At 56.6% G+C, this 22,102-nt stretch overlaps 1 protein-coding gene across 7 annotated transcripts in view; it reads left to right on the plus strand.

Moving 5' to 3' along the window:
* Nucleotides 1–22,102, plus strand: part of DAB2IP (DAB2 interacting protein) — a 186,999-nt gene that overhangs the window by 136,559 nt on the left and 28,338 nt on the right. Inside the window, exons 1-2 of one of the 7 annotated variants that reach the window (XM_032418221.1) lie at nt 10,573–10,990; nt 13,697–13,911. The exons of 4 other annotated variants lie outside the window; for them this stretch is intronic. The gene's annotated coding sequence lies outside the window, so the exon portion shown is untranslated. Of the gene's footprint in view, nt 1–10,572; nt 10,991–12,473; nt 13,912–22,102 lie in introns of those variants that run through there. 2 more of the 7 variants (XM_032418219.1, XM_032418220.1) reach the window with 2 other exon arrangements.

Raw genomic sequence — 22,102 nt, forward strand, 5'->3', positions numbered from 1 at the left:
CCTGTTTGTATCACCCCCATCTGCCAGCTGAAGTCATTACCACAAGGGGGGGGGGGGGGGGGGGGGGGGGGAGGGCCTGGCAGATGGGGGTGATACAAACAGGCTGGTGGTGGGGGAGGAAGTGGCCAAGTGGGGAGCCTGGCTGGCCTAATAGGAGGTGGGAGGGCCTGTGAGCTGGAGGGGATGTCTGAGCAGGTGAAGAGGAGGGAGGGAGTTGGGAGGTTGCAGGCTGACAGTGTATATTAACCCTCCTCCCCGTCCCCCAATCACAAAACCAGGTGAGTAGGGAGCACAGAGACGGACAGACAGGGACAGAGGACAGAGGCTCTAGAATGGTGAGCACTGGCAGCTTAGACCAGAAAGACAGGCTGGGGCCAGATTGTTGAGGGGCCTGGAATCCCAGCTCCCACCACTAACAAGCTGTGTGACCTTGGGCAGCTTTTCCAATGTCTCTGTGCTTCAGCTTCATTTTAGTAAAATGTAGCTGTGGATACCCACAGCTTACGACTCTCTGGAGGATTCATGGAGATAACGTATGTAGAGTGCCTAGCACTGGGCCTGGCACGTTAGCAGGAGCCAGGACACATTTGTTGTTTGTTGGTGATGGTAAAGCTACATAAGCATAGATGTGCTCACATAAATTAACAGCTGGAGTGCATTGAAACTGCTATCCAGAGTTGGCCCTCAGTCGAGTATCAAGTTTGATTTTCACCTTCAGCAAAATACAGCAGCTTGTCTCTTCAGAAGCTCTTGTCCATGAACAGCCAGTCCCTGAGGCTGACTCTCCCACAGGGCATCTGTCTCCAGTCCTGTGCCCACCTCTGTCCTCTAGCTGAGACAGCTCTTGGGCAGGTCAGAAAGGGCCTCCAACCTCTGCAGAGCCTCTAGGAAGAAGAGAGCCTTGGGCACAGGAAAGTTCCCCCCTCCCAAGGGGATGTTCCTTGACAATCTTGGGGCTGGCTCTTGCACATCAGGAAATGGGAAGGTGTTTGAGGGAGGACGGTTCTAGAGTTCTCCAGAGAGCCTGGGCCAGTTGGTGAGACATCTTCAGATCTGAAAGATGATGTCACATCTGGGCTCTCAGCTTTTGGGAGAAGACTGACCAGGGTATACTTGTTCATCACACATTTATTTGAGTCCCAGGACCTGAAGAACCTGAGATGACTAGATCCTGAGGAGGGCCTGACGAGGCCGGTCAGCAGGATCCCCAGGGGAGGGGGCAGGAGGCATGCCAGGAATTCAGGAAGAGGGAGGGGGTGATTTTGTACTTCCTGTGCCTGGGGACACTGGGAAACTGGGAAAGGCTTCCCTGAGGTGGGGGCAATTAAGTTGGGTCTGAAAAGTTGAATGAGAATTGGAAGTGGGGCGGGGTAGATCAGTGGGAGCGAACGTGTGGCCAGGAGGAAGGGCAGGGCAGGCCTGGGGCAGAGTGGAAAAGGAGAACCTGCGGCTGGTTGCTTGTGTAACTGTGAAGGAGTGTGCAGTGGGTCGGTGGGGCCTAATGATCAAGGAGGCCTGGGTCACCGGAGGTGCTGGAACCAGGCAGGAGTGACTGGATCCGGGCAGCCTCCGGAATTCCCCCAGCTATCTGTGGCCAAGTCACTGTGTGCTCTGTACTTCTACATATTGTTCAAGTTGACTCTGAAAGGAGCTTACAGGTTATACAGTCCTCTGAGCTAAGGCTGGAAGGGTATGGAGGAGGCAGCTTATTCAAGGTCCGGCAGCTGGTGAGTGTGGGAGCCTGCCTTGGGATGTACATGTTCTGACCCCAAATACAGGCCTATTTCTTGTTTCTATTTTCATTTTATTATAGATATATATATGTATGTATATATGTGTATATATACATACATATATATATATATATTTTAAAGATTTTATTTATTTGATGGGGAGAGAGAGAGCGAGAACCGGACCACAAGCCGGGGGAGTGGGTGAGGGAGAAGCAGGCTTCCCGAGGAGCAGGGAGCCTGTTGTGGGGCTAGATCCCAGGATCCTGGGATCATGACCTGAGCCAAAGGCAGACCCTTAACGACTGAGCCCCTCAGGCGCCCCTATTTTATTTTTTAATTGAAGTATAGTTGATGTACAATATTATATTGGTTTTAGGTGTACAACATAATGATTTGACAGTTATATACGTTATGAAAAAGCTTGTTTCTTTTTAGCTTTTGACCCCCTCCTGTGGCAGCTGTCATACTGAGAAGTCCCTGTCATAGGGGCCTGTTTTGTTATAACAAAATCTTAGAACTGGGTGGACCCACCAGCGGGGTGGCTTCCTGTCTGGGGTAAATCTGGGAAGGCCTCCAGGAGAAAGGGGTTGTTAGAATTAGAGAGGGAGACTGAGAGGACGAGATGGGTGCAGACGGTTGTCTGGGGTGAGGCATAGCTACTTTCAGATGAAGCTGGGTCAACTTGTGCAAGCGACTGAGGTTCTCTGGACTTGATTTCTTCATCTGTAAAGTGGTCACAGTATTGGCCTTGCCTGTTCGTTGCCAGACTAAGCTCAAGTAGGAGGTCTGTGCGGGGCCTGCACCCTCGTGGAGGTGCTTGGGAAATGTTCTCTGTCCCTCCTTCCCGTAGCCTTGGCTGCTCTGGGAGCCAAAGGGGCTGCTTCTGCCTTAAGGTCTCTCTCTCTCTGCCTACAGCCTCACCTCTCCCTTGTTTTGAAATTTTCACCAAGACGTCGGGTAGACTCAGATGAAATCTTGGACTAGGAGCCCTCTGGGCTGTGGGTGTGGGCAGCTGCAGATGTAGGGGGCGATGGAGGGGGTGTGCCTGCAGGCCTTGTTGGCCCGTGGTCAGGATCACCCATGCCTAAATGGAGCTGAGCCCAAGTGAGGACACAGCAGGGGATGGAATGAATCACAGACTTCCCAGTTTGGGGGTTGCTCTGGGGCCACAGTCAGACCTCTTCACCAGCCTTTAGTGGGCCTCAGCCAGAGTCCTGCCTGCCTGCACACAGTAGGTGCCAGACAGTCTGGCACTTGATAGGAGCTCCGTTGTTTGCTGAGGGACTGGAGCAGGCTGAAACCACCATGAACTGAACTGGGGCTTGTGATGTCTCTGGATATAGAAGCCATGGAGTAGGCAGGACCACCAGGCAAAGGCTCTATTCTCCCGCCCGCCTCTCTGTCCATATTTACATGGTGGGATTGCATGCCATTATTCATTGTATCAGAACGCTGTGCAGCAGCCAACCCAGTGCAGGCTTGTGGGTGCTGGGCCTTAGCTTGATTAACCCTTAGGGTGGTGGCTGTAAGAGGAGGTATTCCCTGCCTGCGGTAGAGGCTCAGTGTGTAGCCATCTCTAGTGGAATGGAAAAGGGGTGACTCCAGGCAAAAATGTTGGGTTGATTGGGTGTGCCCTTCCCAGAGGGATTTGCGTTTCAGTGAGTATGACCTGAAGATGAATCTCTATGCCAGAGGCTGGGGTGGCACTTGGGCCCATGGGTCAGACTGGGTCTGTCTGCCCCCATAGTCTTCCCAGACCTGGGCAGTTGACCTTGCGCACCCAAGCGTCTCCTCCGTTGTGGCAGTTAATCCTACCCCTGTCCTGCTGGCCGCAGAGGAACCGGGTGGGAGAGGGAACTTGCAGCTGCCGGGAGCCCTGCTTCCCGGGGCGCTGAGCCCTTCTGCGCGGGTGCCTTGGGTAAGCAAATCCCCGGCTCTGCCTGTACCTCCGCCTCTGTTCACACTTTAAAAATGTTTGGAAGTGCGGGGTGGCAGGGGAGTGGGCAAGCTCCGGGCTGCTGCTCCGATCCGAGGAACCCGGGTGTGGCCTCCGGGCGGCGGGGCTGGCCGGGGCTGGCCGGAGCGCAGCGGCCCGGCGGGAGCGGAAAGCGGTTGCAGCTGCGGACAGCTGGGCGCGCGGACCGGCCCCGCCGCGGGGCCTGGGAAGGGCGGGACGTGCGGCTCCCAGTGGGCGGGCTCCCGGGCCGGCGGCTGGGGGCGGGGCCGGCCGCTTCCGGCCTGGGGGAGTGGGGCGCGGCGCCGCCCGAAGGAATGCGCGGAGAGCGGCTGGCCCAGGGGCGCTTTGGCGCGCCCTGCAAGTCACCCCGCTCGGCGTACAGAGCTGTGGCTGGGCTGTCACAGACCAGCCAGAAAGGTACCAAAAGATACTCATTCAGCACGTGCTAGACACTGGTCCGAGGTGTTTCGGGCTTACCAGGGTGAGCTGTTGTCTCTCTTCTCACAGACCTGACTTTCTTACTGTGGGAGGAAGAGGGGGGCCGAACAAGATGATTTCAGACCAGGGCTATGAGGAAAATGAAGCCGGGGGATAACTTGGGGGTTGGGGTGGAAGTTACTCCTTTAGCTGGAGTGGCCAGGGACGGCCTCTCCCAGGACACTTGATACGAGACTTGATATGAGACCGGAATGAGGCACAACCAGCCTTGCCTCGAGCCAGGGCCGCACAGAGGGAATAGCAAGTGCAAAGGCCCAGAGGCGGGACTGGGGCAAGATGTGACCCTGGGCGGAATCAGCACTTTATGGGAGGAGCCTGCAACAGGCCTCTCTGGCTGAGGTTCCTCCAGCTTCCTGGACCCAGAGCTTGGCGCCAGGTCTGCACCCTGCCCAGGTGCTCTGGGAGGAAGACTTGCCTGTGGCTGGAAGCAACTGTTGGTTTTCTGGAGTCTTTCTAGACTTCTTGGAGGTTGTGCCGTGTGGTTACCTGTATGGAAGACTGTAATTTTCCACTTGTTCCCTGGAGGACCCGGAAATCTCTAGATGTTGTCACCGCTGTGTTTTTTTAAGTCATTTTTGAAATTTCAACTTGGAAGACAGATTCAGCATGTGCTTTGCGGGAAGGGGAAGCGTGCCGGAAGACACCTCTTAGATGCGGGCCGAGCTGAGAGGCCCCCTGATCTGGCTGGGAGAGGCTCTTGGCTGCACGCCATTCTCAGGAATGGGCCTCTGTGGCCTCGGACTCCTTGGTGACAACCTTGGCAAGATTCTGGGCCGGGCCAGAGCACCCACTCTGTGGAGACACGGCCATCCTCGCAAACCAGATCTGCCTCCCAGGCACCTAGTGCCCAGACCCGGGTCATTTGAGAGGCCTGCGATTCCACTGCCAAGGTCTGTGGGGGGCTCCATGGGAGGAAAGGGGCACAGGAAACTCCCTCCCTGGTGGGTGGGCATGGATCCAGCTGGAGGGTGTGGGGCTATGTCTCCAAGGAGGCCCAGCCCTGAGACATCCCCATCCCCCCCCCCACTTCCCCCTTCTCCCCCTCCTCGGTCCAAGGCCCCCTTGGTGTGCTGAGGAGGTCTACAACAGCAGCCCTTTCTCTTATCTGTTACTGGCCCACGGGGACTGAATGGGAGGCCTCCTCAGGGGCTTGGGAAGAGTGAAGATGGGGCTGGGGTTGCTAGCCTGGCTCCTTTCTCCTGGGAATCAGGCACTCTTCTGAGGGAGCATAAAGTCTGGGTGACAGGGTGGAGAGAGGCCCAGAAGCACAGAACCAAGGAGGCCAAAGCAGGCAAGACTAAAGTGCCTGGAAGGTAATCTAGGCCCAGGGAACTGGCAGGGTTGGCAAGGCTGTGAGAAGGGGGCTTTGACCCCAAGCTGCCCAGTGAGGGCCCCGGGCTCCCAGCACAGGTGAGGAAAAGGGCAGAGCATAGCCTCTTGGAGACATTTAAATAATCCTAGCCTGTCTCTCTGGCAGTGAGTGTTGCAGGAGAGAAGCTTTACTCCTAAAACTTTTATTGATCCAGACACTAATAAAAAGTAAAGGGTTTTTTGGAGCAAGGTTTTTTTTCCTTTTTTCTACTGGAGCAAAGAACATCAGAGCCCTAAAACACAAATCTTTTCCTTCCTCTCCCTAGATTTGGGGCTGGGGGTGGGGTTTGGCCTTGTTCAGATTTTACCTCTTCAAGAACTCTTCCCTGACTCCGCAGGCCTGTAATCATCCTTTGTTTTCCAGCAGTTCACCGAAGCTGCCACTTGCGCATCTGGTCTGTTCCCCAGAAGGGTCAAGGGTAGGGGTTACAGAAGCCTGAGACCCTGAGGGCAGTGAAGGGCATCTGCCCTAGGAGGTAGTGAAGGCTTGCCTCTTGACTTCTTGGGCTTTCTGGGTTTGGTTCTTTTGCTGCCTTGTTCTTCATTTCATAAATACTTGCTGAGCTCAAACACCCTGCCAGAGCCTCCCTTAGGATGCAGAAATAGAAGACTCGGCCGTGCCCTTGCAGAGCTTACCTTCTGTCAGGAGAGACAGATGATCATAAATAAGCGGAAAAACAAAGTAATTCCAGATTGTGAAGTTGCCCTACTGAAGTGTAAGTCAGGGATGTTCGGCACCTTGTTTCCCAGTGCCTAAAATAGTGCCTGGCACATAGTTTGCACTAAATAAATATTTGCTGGCTGAATGAGCCAAACGCTATGAAGGAAACAAGTGTCTCAGTGGGGAGTAATGGGGTGGGGCAGGACCTGTGACAGACGGGGCCATCCATCCGGAATAACTGAGCTCCAGAAGCTGGCCTGTCCCTGAGGTCTTCCCCTACGGCAGTGGAAGGAGAACTCCCACCGAGGCAGCAGCCAGTACAAAGTCCTCAAGGTGGGAAAACAGAGGCTGAAAGTGGGGGGGTTGGGTTTGGTGGATGAGGTCAGAGGGTAGGCACCTGCCTACTTCTTCCACTTGGGGAGGAGTGTGGATTTATTCAGAGTGTGTAGGGAGTACTGGAAGAGTTTCTCACCCAAGCATTAAATAATCCGATTTGCATTTCTAAATCGTCCCTCTGGCTCCCCGGTAGGGGTGGGGGTGAGGCTGCAGGCTGGGTCAGGGAAGGGAGACTTTAGAGGTAGTAACAGCAGGATTTGCTGATGGATTGGATTCTGAAGGCCAGGGAAAGGGGGGGTTCCTGGCTCCTGAGTCTTCACTTTGGACATTTCGCGCTTGAGGTTCTATGAGGAGTTCAAGAGAAGATGTCAGCCCCGCGTGTCATCTGTGAGTCTGGAGGTCAGAGGAGGGGAGGGCTGAGGGGCCCTTGAGCACACTGGAGTGGATGAAAGCAAAGGAGCAGATAAGATCACCAAAGCAAGGTGTTCTACTGAAGGGGAGTGCCCCCAAGTTAGAGCCTGAGCAACTCCACCCCCCCCCCCCAAGGGAAGGGGATGAGGTAGCAGGAAAGGAGATGGGAGAACCTCAGGTGGTGACAGGGATGGGGGAGGAAAGGGTCTGGTGGCCTGGGTTTCAGGGAGGGCATGGGCTGTCCTCTGTCAGTAAAGAGAGAATGGAAACTGTGGTTGGCCTTGGCCCCATGAAGGCCCTTGGGGGCCATGGGGAGAACCGCTGGGGTCAGGACAGGTGTGTTGGATAGAAGAGGAGGAGGCAGTCGTGTCAGGGAAGGGCAGGAAGAACCAGCCAATCCGGGAAGCAGGGGAGGATCAGGTGAGAGCTCAGACCCTCTCTCTTTGTTGGGTTTATCAGTGGCTTGCCCATTGGTCTCAACCCTGCGCACCCATCCGAATCCTCTAAGCAGAATCCTTGGAGGCTGATGCAGAGGGCTGGAGGGGCCCCCTAACATGCTCTTGAACAGCTCTCTGGGCTCTTCTTTCTCCCTTTCTCAGCAGAACTTGCTAACTGCCCTGTAGTGGTGCACTTTTTCCGGTTCATGGGACCACCTGACCCTGTTCTTCCCCACCTCCCTACTTGGTCTCTCTCTGGGTCCAAGGCCCCTAGAGAAGAGCACTGTGGAGCTGGGTTTACTTGGAGGGTCTTTCCGTCTTTCCCAGAGCGTGGCTAGACTTCATTTTCACTGATTTTTGCTCTGGAAGGCCCTTTGTGTGTTTGGTATCCAGAGAAGTTTGAGGTCTTTTTCAGGGTATTTTGGTGGCCAGAACCTTGACCTCCCCCAAGGCTTGGCTGGCTGTGCGGGGAGCTTAGAATGTGTTTTGCTTCGGGGATGGACAGTGTAGGGTTGGGGACAACCTAAATTCTAATGGTCCTCAAGTGGGTTCTCAGTGTCTGTCAAATGAATGACACTCAGATATTTGCGTCTTTGGGCTCCCAGGTTGTTTGGTTAAATGCTTCCTCTGCAGCTGGTTAACCAGTGTATTCACATCTGTTATCTGCAGGGGTAGGGTATTTCCTCATTTTATACCTAAAGAAAACAAGGCCTGGGAAAGTGAAAGGTCTTGCCCAGAGGTTCCAGTTGCTAAGTAACCCCACCAGGATCACATACCAGGCCTGCAGACCCCTCAGTGAGGCCACCCTTACTGACTAACCCTGGGGGTGGGGAGGTGGTGGTAGGGTGCAGGGCGTCCAGGCTCCCCCCGCCCCTTAGGAGCCGTGGTCATTTGCTCTGCCAGAGCTATAGGGATTCCTCCCGACCACCTGTTTCCTCTGGCACTCCATACCCTCTTCCCTGAGCACACACATACCAGTGGCTGTAGGCTCCAGGAAGATAGAATGAGGCAGGCCTTGAACCTGGTCAAGCCTTGGGGGGCCCCCAGCTTCTGGGAGGCTGTTTGTGTAGCAGGTATGGGGTGGTTTGTGTGGCTGTTGCCGAACTCCCCACAGGAAAGCCAGCTTGGCTGCACAACATCCCATGAGAGACACCTGAGCAGGAGAGGGCCTGCCCCCTCACTGAGGAGTAGGGAGACTGAGGAGACTCAGAGACGGCAGGGGTGGGGCCGGGTTGCCCCTAGAGGGGTGACCATGAGGTCTTGTGCTTCCTCCCAGTAGGCCAGGTGGCTTTGCACTCTTGCTTCCCTCCTCCTACCCAGCAGACCCCAGTTAGCCTGGGGGCGGTGCAGGGCAGAGGTAGGCTGGGATTTGGGCCACAGCCCAGCCCGTCCCCACCCCCCATCCATCTCCACAGCTTTCTGGCCTGGAGGGCTTCTTGGGGAGGGCAGGCACCTGGGAAGAGCTACAGAGTGGTCTTATGTGGTAGTCCCTACGGATTCTAATTGGATCCCGCCTCTTCACAGGAGGACTCTGAGGACCTGCGGGTCTGCAGCCCTGCAGGAGTGGGGTGCTTGACACTCAGGCCCTGAGTGTCAAGAAAGAACTTGACACTTCAGGCGCTCACCATGTGCCAGACACAGCGCTCAGCATTTCCTAGCACTGCCCAGGATCGCTCACAACCCTCCACAGATGCGCGTCCCTAGACCCCCTCTCACAGGTAAGGAAGCCAGGCTTCTGGCTCCCACCTGCTCCCTCCGGAGGCCTGCTTGCCCCACCCTGACCCTCAGGCCCCGCCTGTTCCATACCCACTAGCTTCTTTCCTTCACGGGGAAAATGTAGAGGGTAGATGGGGACTCACTACCAGAGAAAGAAGTGACTTGCTCAGGATCACTACTCAGGAGCTGGTTTCCCACTTTGTGTCTCCCATCATATCATGGGGGCAGCCTCCTTCAACCTAGCTCATCTGGCTGCTCTTTAATAAGTGCTCACTCTGAGCCAGGCCTTGTGCTGTAACTCATCAATTTCTCATAGCAACCCTGTTGTGAAGTTATTAAGTACTGTTATTGCCCATTTTACAGAGAGGTGGCTTGTCCACAAACACCTAGGTTGCAAGTGACACAGCCCAGATTTGAACTCAGTCTGTTCTTAACCAGCAGCCTACCCAGCTTCAAACTTATTTGATTGCCGGGCTCCCTAGACTCAGAAACAGAAACAAAATGGTCAGTCCCTGAAGGACCTGGCCCTCGCAGAGTTAGGCCTGAGGGCTCTGCCTGGCCTTGGCCGTTCTCGTGGAGAATGGCCAGACAGCACCTTCAGCGGACCCAGCTCCGTATGCCAGGAAATGGTCCGCCTCTCTTGGAGGGCTTGTGAGACCGGGTACCGAGGTCCAGGCCATTAAGTCTCTCCTTTCCTCACCCCTGCCCACTCCTCTTCTAGCAGCTGGGCAGACCCTGCCCACCCTTGGAGCCTACGGGCCTCAGGAGAGCCCCCAGCCCTGCAGCCCTGCCTCGTCCTTTCTCGTGGACAGTGGAAGGGCCTCAGCCAGCTTCCCTGAGCCCTGGGCTTGGAAGGACGGCTCTCCTTACCTGTCCCTTCCCCTGGCCATACAGCCTTTCCAGAAAGGGATGAGGGCCTGAGTGTCAAGTACCCCACTCCTGCAGGGCTGCAGACCTGCCTCTTCTCCCTCCTTCACCTCCTCCTCTCTCCTTTTCCTATATCTCACCCTTACTTAGCGTTTGTCTGTCTTCTGCTGTGTTATTTCCAGGCCTGATTTCCAGTGTTTTCATCTATAAGAAGGGGGAAACAATAGAAGGGACCTCACAGGGTTTTGAGGCCCAAACTGAAAGCCCAGTGGTTGGGCATCTGCAACAAGTGAGTCCCCATCTACCCTCTACATTTTCCCCATGGAGGAAAGAAGCTAGTGGGTATGGAACAGGCGGGGCCTGAGGGTCAGGGTGGGGCAAGCAGGCCTCCGGAGGGAGCAGGTGGGAGCCAGAAGCCTGGCTTCCTTACCTGTGAGAGGGGGTCTAGGGACGCGCGTCTGTGGAGGGTTGTGAGCGATCCTGGGCAGTGCTAGGAAGTGCTAAGCGCTGTGTCTGGCACATGGTGAGCGCCTAAAAGTGGCTGTGGTTCCTGCTTTTGATTCTCCAGATGTAGCTGCTTTTGGAGGTTTTGGGGGTTCTTTAGGTGAAATTTGGATTTTAGCATTGTGCATTTTGTCTAGATCTTCCTGAGAAGCCCAAGCCCTCCATTCTGATCATGACTTTGGGGGAGTTTTTTTGGGTTTTGCTGTCTTGTCTCTTGTACTGAAAAAGGGATCTGTGCCTTTAAGTTCCCGGCAGCCCTGAGTGGGACACTGGCCCTTTAAAAGCACATTACAGAGAGTTGGAACTTAGCCTTTGTTTAACTAGCAGTGATTAGTCCCAGCGGACAGGGCTGGAGTGCTATGTCTAGGACCGGAGTGCAGTCGGACTGGCTGGGCCCAGTGGGGGACGGCGGGCAGACCGGTGGCTGGCCTGGCCCCTCGGTTTCCCTGGCCTGGTGATCCTGGTGGCCTGGGGATCCTGGTGGCCGTGCTGAGGGATGGTAAGTGGCCTGATTGTTCTGATCTGCCTGAGCAGAGGCTGGAGTGTGGGCAGCTGCCAGCCCCAGGGCCCCTGACCAGCCTCCTGGGCCCAGGGAGACCCACGTGAGATGGGTGGGAGCAGGCTGGTAGAGAGGGGTTGTCACAGGTACTCAGTCTTGGGAGGGACTCCGTTGTTCTCCAGAGATGGTGTCTCTGCAGACATCTACCGCCCGCCCAGAATGTGGAAACAGATTAGCCCCGCCAAAAAGCGAAAAACTGAGAAGTGTTGCTCCTGGTTTTAGTTTTTAAAGAGAGGAAATTCAGCGTCCGGTGCTCCTTTCCACAGCCAAGCCTCCATGGCCTACGCCTTTGAGAACCGGGAAATGCTAGGAATGGCCGAAAAGTTTTCTGAACGGAGGATCTTGGCCTTTGCTCGGAGTCGCCCAACCCTGGGCTGGACTGGGTGGGGCCGCGCTGGGGTTTGGGGGCCATGTCATCTTCACCCCAGCTCCCCAACCTCCCAGCAGTCCTCTTTTATACTCCCCCCCGCCCCTCCCTGCCTGTGTCTGTGGGCCTGCAGGCTGGGGGCAGTGGAAGACCAGGAAGGCTGCCCCGGACCTGGAGTGTGTTCTGCTCCAGCGTACGTATCTGAAACCGTGTTAGGAGCCGGGTCACTGTGATGTGGCAGTCTTCCCTGGGGAAGTACCTCTGTCTCCGGAGAAGGCAGGGATCCGGCTTGTTAACACACTGTCTGGTGGAGGCTTGTGAGGAATAAATGAGCCAGTGCTGTGAAGCGCCAAGCACCGTGCCAGGCTTGTTCCAGCGTTGGTCCCAGCCATCCTCACTACTGTTTCCAGGGGGGGCTGGTGGTGGATCTCACTCCTACCAGCAAGATGTCCTTCTCACCATTTCCCAGACAGGGGAAACAAATCTACCCAGGGTCACACCGGAGGGGACAAAGGCAGGGTTCGGTGTACAGTTCTGGTGACCCAGAATTTCTGTAAGCTCTTTGAAAGTTGGTGCATGTGATCATGTGATTTCTGTAGTTTTGGTGAAAGCCTGAGGCTTTGACAAGCAGTGAAGATAGTTTGGAGCTGGAGCCCAAATGCCAGGCCTCTAGCCCCGCCCTGGTACCTGGGAACGGTGACCTTGGGCAAGCTGCTGGACCTCTCCTCGCCTCCACTCCCCAGTGTCTGAGGGGGTGGGGTGCATGGGTCAAGCCCTGGAGGGAGTTGTCAGTTTTGCTGGGGCACATGTCATGGAGGTGGGGGTCTTTGAGCCAGGATTCATGGATAAAGCGGACTTAGCGGCTGGGAGTGTTCAAGCTTTGGTGGGCAGCCCAGTGCTGCGGGGTTGGGACACACCTTGGATGCTCTGTATGGCGAATGTGGCGTTACTGGTTGGACTCCCATGGGCCAGGGGGCAAATGACAGATTGGGCTAGCTTATCCTAGAGTCAGCCAGTGTGGGGGGTGAGGGGGAAACATGGTGAGCTCTCGGGGTCTGGCACACTGTCTGGCCTTGGGAAGCCCCTTGAGGTCTCGAGCCTCAGTTTCCTTAACTGTAGTCAGGTGGCTGGGCTTTATGAGCGTCAGAAGCCCACATTTCGTGGACCCATTGCACTTCCCAGGTGTGAGGTGTCGTGGCTGAGGCAGGCACTGTAGAGCCACAGATGACCCTGGTGCGTGGTCACTAGGAGCAGGAGAAACTCAGCAGCTACACCCCACTTTTCTTGGACATCTTGAATTCCTGCCTTTGTTGGTGGCCTGGGCACCTGTGGCTCACTGGCGGCTACCTCTTCTGCTCTTTTGCTGCTGTTGAATGACCCAGGCCGACTCCCGCTAGTTGCAGTCTGGGAAGCAGAGCTCTGATGTCCCACTGAGACCCCCAGACACCAGACATGGGGAGGAATAGGGAGCCCGGGTTCCAAGGCCCCCGGGCTCAGTGTCGGCATATTGGAGGTACTTAGTAGTTCTATACTGGGGCGCTGGATTAACTCAAACCAGGAGGGGGACATAATGAGGTTCCTAAGCATAAGGAACCTCCAGCAGGCTCTGGCAGGAGGTAAGGGCAGCCCATTTGTCAGGTGAAGAAGCCAAGGTACAGGGGAGGCCGACTTGAGATTTCTGCTCTCTTAGCCCAGTGCCTATTCCCATCTTTGACTCTTGTCTCCCTAAGACCACAAAGCCCCTCTGTCCCAAATAGTGGCTGGAATTAAAAAGACAGCAGGGCTGGAGATGAGCATTAGGGCTGGATATGAGCATTGGGGCTGGAAACCTAGGGTGCCCGTGTTTGTTCCCAGATGTGTCTGCCCATCTCTCCTCAAATGGGGGCTTGAGGTGTCTACTTAAAATGGCAGCACTCTCGATCCTGCTGTTGGGGGTGGTAGGTGGAGTGGCTAAGATTCTCTGGGGTCAGATGGCAGAGAGGCTATTCAAGAGCCCATGTACAGGGAGGGCCGGGCAGGCCCTGCGTGCTGGGCAGAGCGAGAGGCATCTTGGAAATATCTGTGTGCCCAGGGAGAAGCCAGGAACATCCAGAGAAGTGCTGCTGGGGCGGGAAGGGGCAGAGTGTCTGGGCAAAGGCAGAACCAGGGCAGATCATAGGGCTCACTGCATGTCAGGGCTGGTGTCATCCCCATTTTACAGATGAAAAAACGGAGACATGTGGGTTAATTAATGTGAGCAAAGTCCCAGAGTTTTATTTTCACGTGTGTTTGTTTTTAAGGAAGGAGACCTCTCCACATTGACCAGTCATCAACCAGCGTGGTGCCAGGAGCTGGGGCTGTGTTGACAAGTGGCTGGTCCTCCGCTGAGGCAGGAAGCTTGGTGCCCAGGGATGGGGAAGGAGAGTCCACACATCGCTTTGTCACCCTAACGTGAACAACCTGCACAGAACAGAAGGCTACATGGCATGGCCTTCGGGTATTAGGAGGGGAGAAGGTGCTGCTTCTGCCCCCACCCTCACGTTTCTTGCAGAGGCCACCTGAGCCTAGGAGGGCTTCCTGGAGGTGAAGAGCTGGGAGGAATTAGATTAGCCAGAGGGGAAAGTGGCTTCCTTGGGGGATGGAAGTCCTTGGTTTTTGGTTCGTTTGTTTTTTTATTTCATCATCTTTCACCCTGCTTGGGTCATGAGTCCCCAGGGCCTGAGGCAGCTGTTGGAGGTATTTATGGTTGCTGCCCCCAGGGGGTGGCGGGGTTGCTGGGGAACCAGTCAGAAACCAGTCCCACACGCGGTGGTGTGATCTGTGGGACCAAGGGGATGGATGGGTGTGTTCACATATGTGAGAAGGAGAGGGGCACAGACTGAGCTTGCAGGGAGGGCACACCTCGGTCAGGGCCTTGAACCATTCTCTAGAGTTGTCCAAGTGGAGAAGGTAGGAAGGGCTTTCGGCAGAGAGCAGCATGTGTGCGGTGGGGTGCCCTCTGGGTCCTAGGGGACCTCTAGTGTCAGGGTTGGGGGCAGTGCTCCTGGGGCTGGGAGTGGGGGGCTTTACTGGGGGAGGTTGAGGGGGGCTTAAGTTTGGGGGTGTCACCCTCCTTAATCTTTCTGAGTGCCCTGGCCAGGCTCTTGGCTGTTTCTCCTGGGGAGCAGGGAGGGGGCCGGAGAGCTGTCCCCACTCAGAAGCAGGAGGGGCACTTGGCTCACTTTCGATTTGCCCAGATCTCATCCTATTCAGTGAGTGTTCCTCAGATTCTCTTCTTTTAAAATTCAGGGCACTTTGCTGTTCTACTGAGGTTTATGAATGTTTAAAAACTGCTTTGCGGTCCCCAAAGTAATTTGACAAGTCTGACAGCTATTGATTAAAAACCCGAGATTATTCAGGCTGCAGGATGACTTGGGGGATTAGATGGAAAGTTTTCTGTTTCTTCTCACTCTGCGTGCCCCTTGCCCCCCAGCCCCCCAAAAAGAAATAAGAGGTGGGGATGTAAATGTGTTCCCGAATTGTTAGGCAGCAGAATCACACTGGGAAGGGTGGGGATGGGGGATGGTCAGGATGCTGAGGGGACCACAAGCAGCACCCCTCACATCCCTGGTCTCGGCCCCGGCCCCGAGGCCCATCACCGACAGGCAGCAATGAGGTGTCCCTGTGAAGGCCCCGGAGGTGTGGCGGCGCTGGGAGGCCTTGTGCTGTTTCGTGTCTGGTCCCTTATGTTCTTGGGTTGTTGACATGTTGGGCTTCTGTGGCACTCTTGGAAGTAGCCCAGCAGGTGAGGAGCTGCATCCTAGAGGGAGGAGGGAGCTTGTTTGGGGCTGCTCTGCAGCAAGTCTGTGGGTCCGAGGGAAGGGGGGGGGCAGGGTCACAGGCAGATCAAGGGTTGCCCAGGACAGGAGCCCTCCTGGCCAGGTTTCTTGTCTCCCTCTCGGTGAGGGCCCCCAGGCCTGGCCCAGTGTGAGCTGAGGGTGATGAGGGCCAGCCACTCTGTTCTCCCAGCCTGTTTCCTCTGGTGTCTTAAAGCTTCCTTCATCAGATCCTTCAGATTAACTAGGGTGTGTAGGGGAAAGGTTGCCCCATGAGATGGGGCTCTCCGGACCTATTTGAGTTCGTGCTCCCCCTTTCTGCTGGGGTGATGCTGCCTTTTGTGTGGGGCCGTTGGGAGAAGGCCGTGCTATGATGTGTGCACCTTGGTAGGAATACCTGTCACGCAGCTGGGCACACAGTAGGTCCTTAGTAAGTGGCTATTAAGTCCAGGTGGCCACAGTGTCGGTCATTAAATCAGCATATATGGGGCACTTCCTTTTTTTTTTTTTTTTATCTTTTTGAAACGTAAGTATACATTAATTTATTTTCAAGAATATATTTATATTTTTAAAAACAGGACACATATATGTCTAAGCAGCATGGCTGACACAGACCAAACCCATGCCGGTAAGCCGAGGCCTGGCTTATGGGGCACTTCCTAGGAGCCTGGCCTCGGCTTGCGCTGTAGCCATGGCACGTGATAAGCCATCCCGCCCTCCTGTTGTAGTTGCCAGGGTGTGGGCCCTCCTTTGCCAACTCGGCCCTGCAGTGTGGAGGGGTAGCACAGACTCCCAGGGGTAGGGTGAAGGCTGGAGACCGGGTACCGCCCAGCCCAGGGCTCAGTATGTGTATGGAGATGGGGTCACACTGTTCCAGTGGCTGCTAGGACCTGCCCCCTTGCCTTGGATGAGAGAACCCTGGGCCGAGAGGGATGGTGCCTCCAGGCCCTGTCATCCCAGGAAGCCTTCCCAGGCAGGGCAGCCAGCCTCCCTGCCTTTTAAGGACAGGCTCTGACTCCCCTGGGCCCTGGGAGCCGCTAGGCAGCTCATTCTTTTCCCCTCCCCTGGGACCGCAGCTGGGCCAGGAGCGAGCACTGGCCTTCTCGGCAGCGGGTTCCCAGGCCGGCAGGGCAAGGCTGGGCCTGGGGAGAGATGGCTCTGCTGGATGTTCTGGGTGGGGCGCTGCCCTGTTTGTGTCCTGCCACTCGCTTCCCAGGACATTGGCGCCCTCACCCTGACTGTGCCCCAGTTCTGGAGGGCAGAGGTTTCCAGCACAGCTGTCTGGACCGCCTGGCTGTGACAGACAGAAGTGAGCTTGGCATGTTCTGACCTGACTCCAGAGTCCGCCGGTCCTGCCAACCCTCAGGTGGGCACCTCCTCCATTGAGACCAACCTTGTCCAGGATTTCTGCCCCTTCCAGGCCTGGTTGTGGCCGTGGGCAGGGGCAGTGGACCACACAAGCATGAGTGGGAGGTTGGGTCAGGGGACGCTGTGCTCAGGAGTCACAGGCAGAGGGGTTAAAGTGGCCCCTCGAGGGGTCTGCTGACCACCCCTTCCTTTCATTCAGGAAATTAAGGACCTTTTTTTTGAGGCATCCCAGAGCATTTGGGTAGATGTAGTTTGTCCCCATTTTATAGATGGGGAAAACTGAGGCATGGAGAAAGTGAGAGACCAGAGTGGTCAGAGGAAGGGAACAGAAAATGGCCTGGGAAGCCCTTACCTCATCACCCCAAATGTCAGGAGCGTCACCCACCGTGGAAACATCAGCCTGCAGACATGTAGGTCCTGCGTTGGCCGTGCTCACAGCTGCACGGACAGTGGTATCTGGCACTCACCTGCACTATCTCACTGAGTCCTTGTAACAGCCCTATAAGGGAGGTAGGTCATTCTCCTCATTTACGGATGCAGAAACTGAGGCCCGGAGAGTTGACTAACTTACAAGTGATCATGGTTGATTGGTTTTTAAAGAACGGAGACCAGCTTTGCCCCATGGCTGCGCACTGTTGGCACTAGGCTCTCCTCCCCTCCTCCCTGTTCCCAGCTGTGGGTGGGGAGCGTGTGCGTGCCTTTGCTCTCGGGCCTTCCTCCACGGCCTCCCTGCGTGCACGGCCTGTTCCCCAGCCATCCTCCAGCAGGGCAGGTGTCCCCTCTGCAGCGTATCTAAGGGGGCTCCCAGCTCCTGCTTGCACATTCCCGCAGACAGGGTGCTTACTCCTCTAAAACCAAACCAGCCTGGCCTCTATGGGGACAGCTGTGCCCGAGTAGTGACTGGCCTCTCTTGGTCCCGGGTCTGCCCTCTGGGGGCGTGCAGGGCAGCTCCCTCTGCTCCTTTAAGACTTGGAAGGAGACTTTGAGCCTCTCATTTTCCAGGCTCTACAGCCTCTCAACTCACCCCGCCCGTAGCTGGGAACATCCTCTCCATGTCAGATAGGGCTTCTTAATTATCGCAAGTTTTGTTTTTGGGCCTCCTCCCTTCTTGGAATAATGGGGAATTTGCTAAACTTCTGTGTTAGTAACCTTTCAAGAGAAAAAAGGCTGGAGTTGAAAAACAGCTCGTGGGTTGGCTGGAAGGCTATCAGATAAGGCTGTGGCCCAGGAGCCGGGACAATGTCCTCTTGTTCCTGCTCCCCGGCCCTCACAATGAGCTGCTGTTGGGGCTGGGCTATATCTCCAGCGGCGGCCCCACCCGTGCCCGTGCCGGGCCCACGTTTCCTGGGCAGGGGCCGTCCCACCCTCGCCAGCCCCCCTGGCTCTTCTGGACCTGGAATGAGTGGGTCATGGTGAGCAGGGCAGCTGGCCGTGGCCTTTGGCAGCTCAGCCGCCTGTGGGGTGGTGGAAAGCTGATGGAGGCACGGATGGAGCTGGCCTTAGACTCTGCTGAACGGGGTTCACATCTCCCTCGGCTGCGTGCCACCCATGCAGTCTCAGGTGAGCCACCTGGCCCTTCTGGGCTGCAGCCCCTCAGTTCTGGTGGGCTGTCCTGAGGAGACAGGTGGGACAGCGGTGTGGCGTGGGGCTCGGCCGTGTGGCTTGGGTGTGAGCTCTTGTCTGCCCAGGGGTACCAGGGCAGCATGCTGGTGGCCACAGTACTTGGGCTGGGCTTGGATAACCAAGAAAGAAAGAATTCCTTAGGCAGAGAGGTGCGGGGAGAGGTGGTAGGGCTTCAGGAAACAGCATGCGCAAAGGGCCCCAAAGGGGGACCAACTGGGGAGGAGAGTCTAGGTCACTTGTCAGGGTGTGGTGTGAGGGGAGGTAGAGAAGGGGCCTTTTCAGGGAGGGCTTCAGCACCAGGTTGAAGCACAGTGACTTGTTTCTCTTTAGGCTGTGAGGGGACGGCAGAGGGGTGGGAGTAACACCATGTTGGGTAGAGGGGCCCATCTAGCAGGATGGTACTGTGGTCAGATAGAGAAGGCTGGTGAGGAGGCTCTACTGCACTGCCCCCCAGGCCCTGGCCAAGACTGCTCTTTGGAGCAGAGGAGTCCAGGGCAGGTCTCCCTACGCTGTGGCCTTGGCACTTCCATCTGTGACCTGGGAACCATGGCACCATCCGCTTCCCAGGAAGTATGAGGATTCCATGCCATGGAGGTAAAGGCGTGAGCAGATGGCCTCACTTGGGGAGGGGACACAGGGCTTCTAGTCCTTGGGATCTGTTGAGGGTCTAGACAGTCAGTTGTGTCTAGGACTCAGGGATGTGTCAGAGGGATGGGACAGTGGTGGGGGGTACAGCCAGTGAGCCACCTGGCCTTGGGAGACATGAAGGGAGCTCCCCATAACGACAAAGAGCAGGGGCATTTCTCAGATTCTGGGTGAGCACTGGGGTGCTGCTCTTGGGACCTGACCTTGAGCAGACAGCTGCCGTGATGACCAACGCTTGGGTTGTCTTTGTCCCTTTTCCCAGTCACCAGGGTTGAGGGCTCAGGGAGGATTGCCCCCATCCCAGCTGAACTCCTCCCCCTCCCAGAGCTTAGCTGACCTTGGCTGCTGGGATACTGGGGCTTTGGGCTAGGAACCCCGGGGCCCCTGAATCTTGGTTCTGAGCCAGACCCCGCCCTACCCACCAGGAGCCCCCAGCCAGGCAGGAAGATGGTCTGTGACTGACCTTCCCAGCATAGCCTGATGACTGTCAGGCTGCTGGGACCACTTGCAGGGTTGCTGTCTCCAGGGAGTCCCGGAAGGCTTCGTGGAGGAGGGTGTGCTGATGCTGAGTGTTGAAGGTTGGATAGGATGAGGGGATGGCATTTGCCTGGAGGCCTGCCTGAGGGAGCTGTGAGCCCTGGGGAAGAGCAGTCCAGGGTGAGGTAGAACAGACAGATGGACCCCAGCAAGTGGGGCTGGTACTGAATCCCATGCATTCCTGACCAGAAACCCCTCTTCCGGACTCCAGGGCCTGAGAAATGCCTCTCTCTGAAAATCCTCGTTACAGTACTTCTTCAGTGTGTGCTCATTACTGTCGAATTTTGTTTGAAGCAAGACCCTTCTTTTTCAGATAAGGAAGTGGCCCCCAGGGAGTTGAGGTATGGAGGTGACACTAGGAGGAAGACCAGCCCCTGGGCCTGCCCTATTGGAGCAGACTTGTCTTTCCCCTGTGAAGTGGGGGTGAGCTCAGTATCTGCCTCTTGGCCTTGTGAGGATTCAGCGAAGGGATATATGTGACATTTCCTGTGGGCACGGCCACCAGCTCTGCTCTGGTGAGGAGCCAGGGGCACGGAGCCCACAGTCCTGTTTGAGGTCTGAGCCTGGCGTAGTCCCATGGCGTCCCTGGTGGGGTTGCCGTGAGAATGAGCTCGGACTGGGCTGCAGCAGTGTGAAGGCCTTTGCCCCCCTTGGTGTGGTGGCTCTGATCTCCAGGGGCCACAGGAGGTCATCGGGGTGAGCCATCGTGAGCCACATCCAGGCACTGCAGGAGGCCATGCAGTGGGAGTGTTGGGCCACCTTCTCTTCTTACCCCAGCCATGGAGTGGCAGGGAGGGACCTGATGCAGGGGTCAGGGGTCACAGAGACCCTGTGTACAATGGCATCAGGCCTCTGAGCCCCTTACCTTTCTGTAAAATGGGTAGATGCATATTCCTGGTAAAAGGGACATGAAAGCGAGCAGCTGGGTGTCCTGCACCAAATGGAGGGGGTGCTTATGAGCGGAGCACCTCCTGGGAGTGGGGTGGGAGCGAGGCGGCAGCCGGCACCTGGTCACCTCCTTTTACTGAGCTTCCTAGGTAGGGAGACTGAGCCCACTTGCTGCCCCCTTGGAGCCTGGCCAGTCTGCGGTGCCCTCCACCCTCCCTCCCTGCCTTGTTGGGCTTTTCGCCCAGCCTATAGGTGGGCAAAATGCTGCCCTGAGGCAAAGGCAGGGCTGGGTGAAGGCCTACTTTTAACTAATTGATGGGGCGGGCTGGTGTGGAGTATTAGGGGGTCCTGCAGGCTCGGGACAGGGCTGGCTTCCTGGAGGAGGTGGTTCTTAGGCCACTTAGTGACCAAATGACCATTTTTCCTTCCTGAGCCCTAGTCATTTTATCAGCCACCACCAGGGGCACATTCAGCCTCTGCCAGGAGCTTTCACCCTGGCAGGGTGACAGCAGAACAGCTCCCTTGGGGCCTCTTGTGCACCTTTTCTGTCTGGCCAGGAGCCTTTTGGGGAGGAGGGGAACAGGTGGACTCCAGGCTGAGTGGGAAGGATATGTGTCTGCATGAGAATCGGAGCCCAGGCCCTCTAGCCCTGCCCCCACCCGACGGCGCAGCGCTTCAAGCCAGGCCCTCTACTGTGCAGAAACAGCCTGACAGACCTTGGAGTAGCTAATGGCTGGCCCGGGTGCCGCCTCCGATTCCTCCCAGTGAGCTTAGCTGCATGGGGGTGCAGCCTCTGCCCCGGGTCCCCCAGCCTGGAGAAGCCCACGAGGGTTTGGGAGGGTCACAGGTGCCCAGCTGCAGCCAGGATGCCTTAGCTGTGAGTTTCCCCACAGCCCTCTGTTTAGCCAGGAACCTTCCTGGGGAGTCCTGGGCCAGCTGGGGCATGTTTATGGAGCAGGATGGTGAGGAAGGAAGAGGAGGGTTCTGCAGCCATAGGTTCCAGGCTCTTGCTGCTTTCAGGTCTGACCTGGACCTGCGGGGCTCGCGGGCTGTAAAACCAGAGCCCCCTCGTCTCCCCGTGCAGGACCAGTCTGCTGAACCATGCCTCCCTTTCCTCTCCCAGCCACCTCATCCAGGTGCTCCAGGCAGGGGGCGGCCCCAGCACATCAGCTCCTCCCTTTGCACTTCCTGGGTCCCTACCCTGCCCTCCCAGCATCCTTACCTGGCAGGGGTTTCCAGGCTGGGCCAGAAAGCAGCCTGATCTGGCCTGCCGGCTGGGTTTTCAGTCCTGGACAGCAAGAGTAGGGGGCTGTGGGTCCCAGCCCTTCCTAGGCGGGGTGACTTTTCTAGCAGCTGGGGCAGGGCCTCTCTTGCATTGAGGAATGAAGGCCCATCCTGGGAGGGAAGCCTGGAATTTGCCCCATGTGGTGTGCTGCCTGGAGTGGCATATTGCAGCTGAGGGGATTACAAACCTCCCCACAGCCTAGGCCAATGCTGTGATGGGGATGGAGAATGGGCCACTGGAGCAGGGCGGGGAGCCCGTTAAGGGAAGGTGCCTGTTGGCACCCAGGGCTGAGTGGTGCGGTAGGCCACAGTGCATGTTTGTGAGAGCTGCCTCCCGGGGGCGGGGTGCTGGAGGAGCAGAGGCGGTGTTCCTGTGCGTGCCAGTGGGCTTGAGCCTCACTAAGCTCTACATGGCAGTTTGGGGGTTTGGCTTGGCCCTGAGCTGACCTCAGCCTGCCTCACAGCTTCCCTCTGATCTGTGTATTCCCCTTGAGCTCCCAGGAGTCCTACCTGAACGCACCCATTCAGCTTGAGTGATCGGAGCCT

The sequence above is a fragment of the Phoca vitulina genome, unplaced genomic scaffold (assembly GCF_004348235.1).
Source record: "Phoca vitulina isolate PV1807 unplaced genomic scaffold, GSC_HSeal_1.0 scaffold21, whole genome shotgun sequence".
Taxonomy (NCBI): domain Eukaryota; kingdom Metazoa; phylum Chordata; class Mammalia; order Carnivora; family Phocidae; genus Phoca; species Phoca vitulina.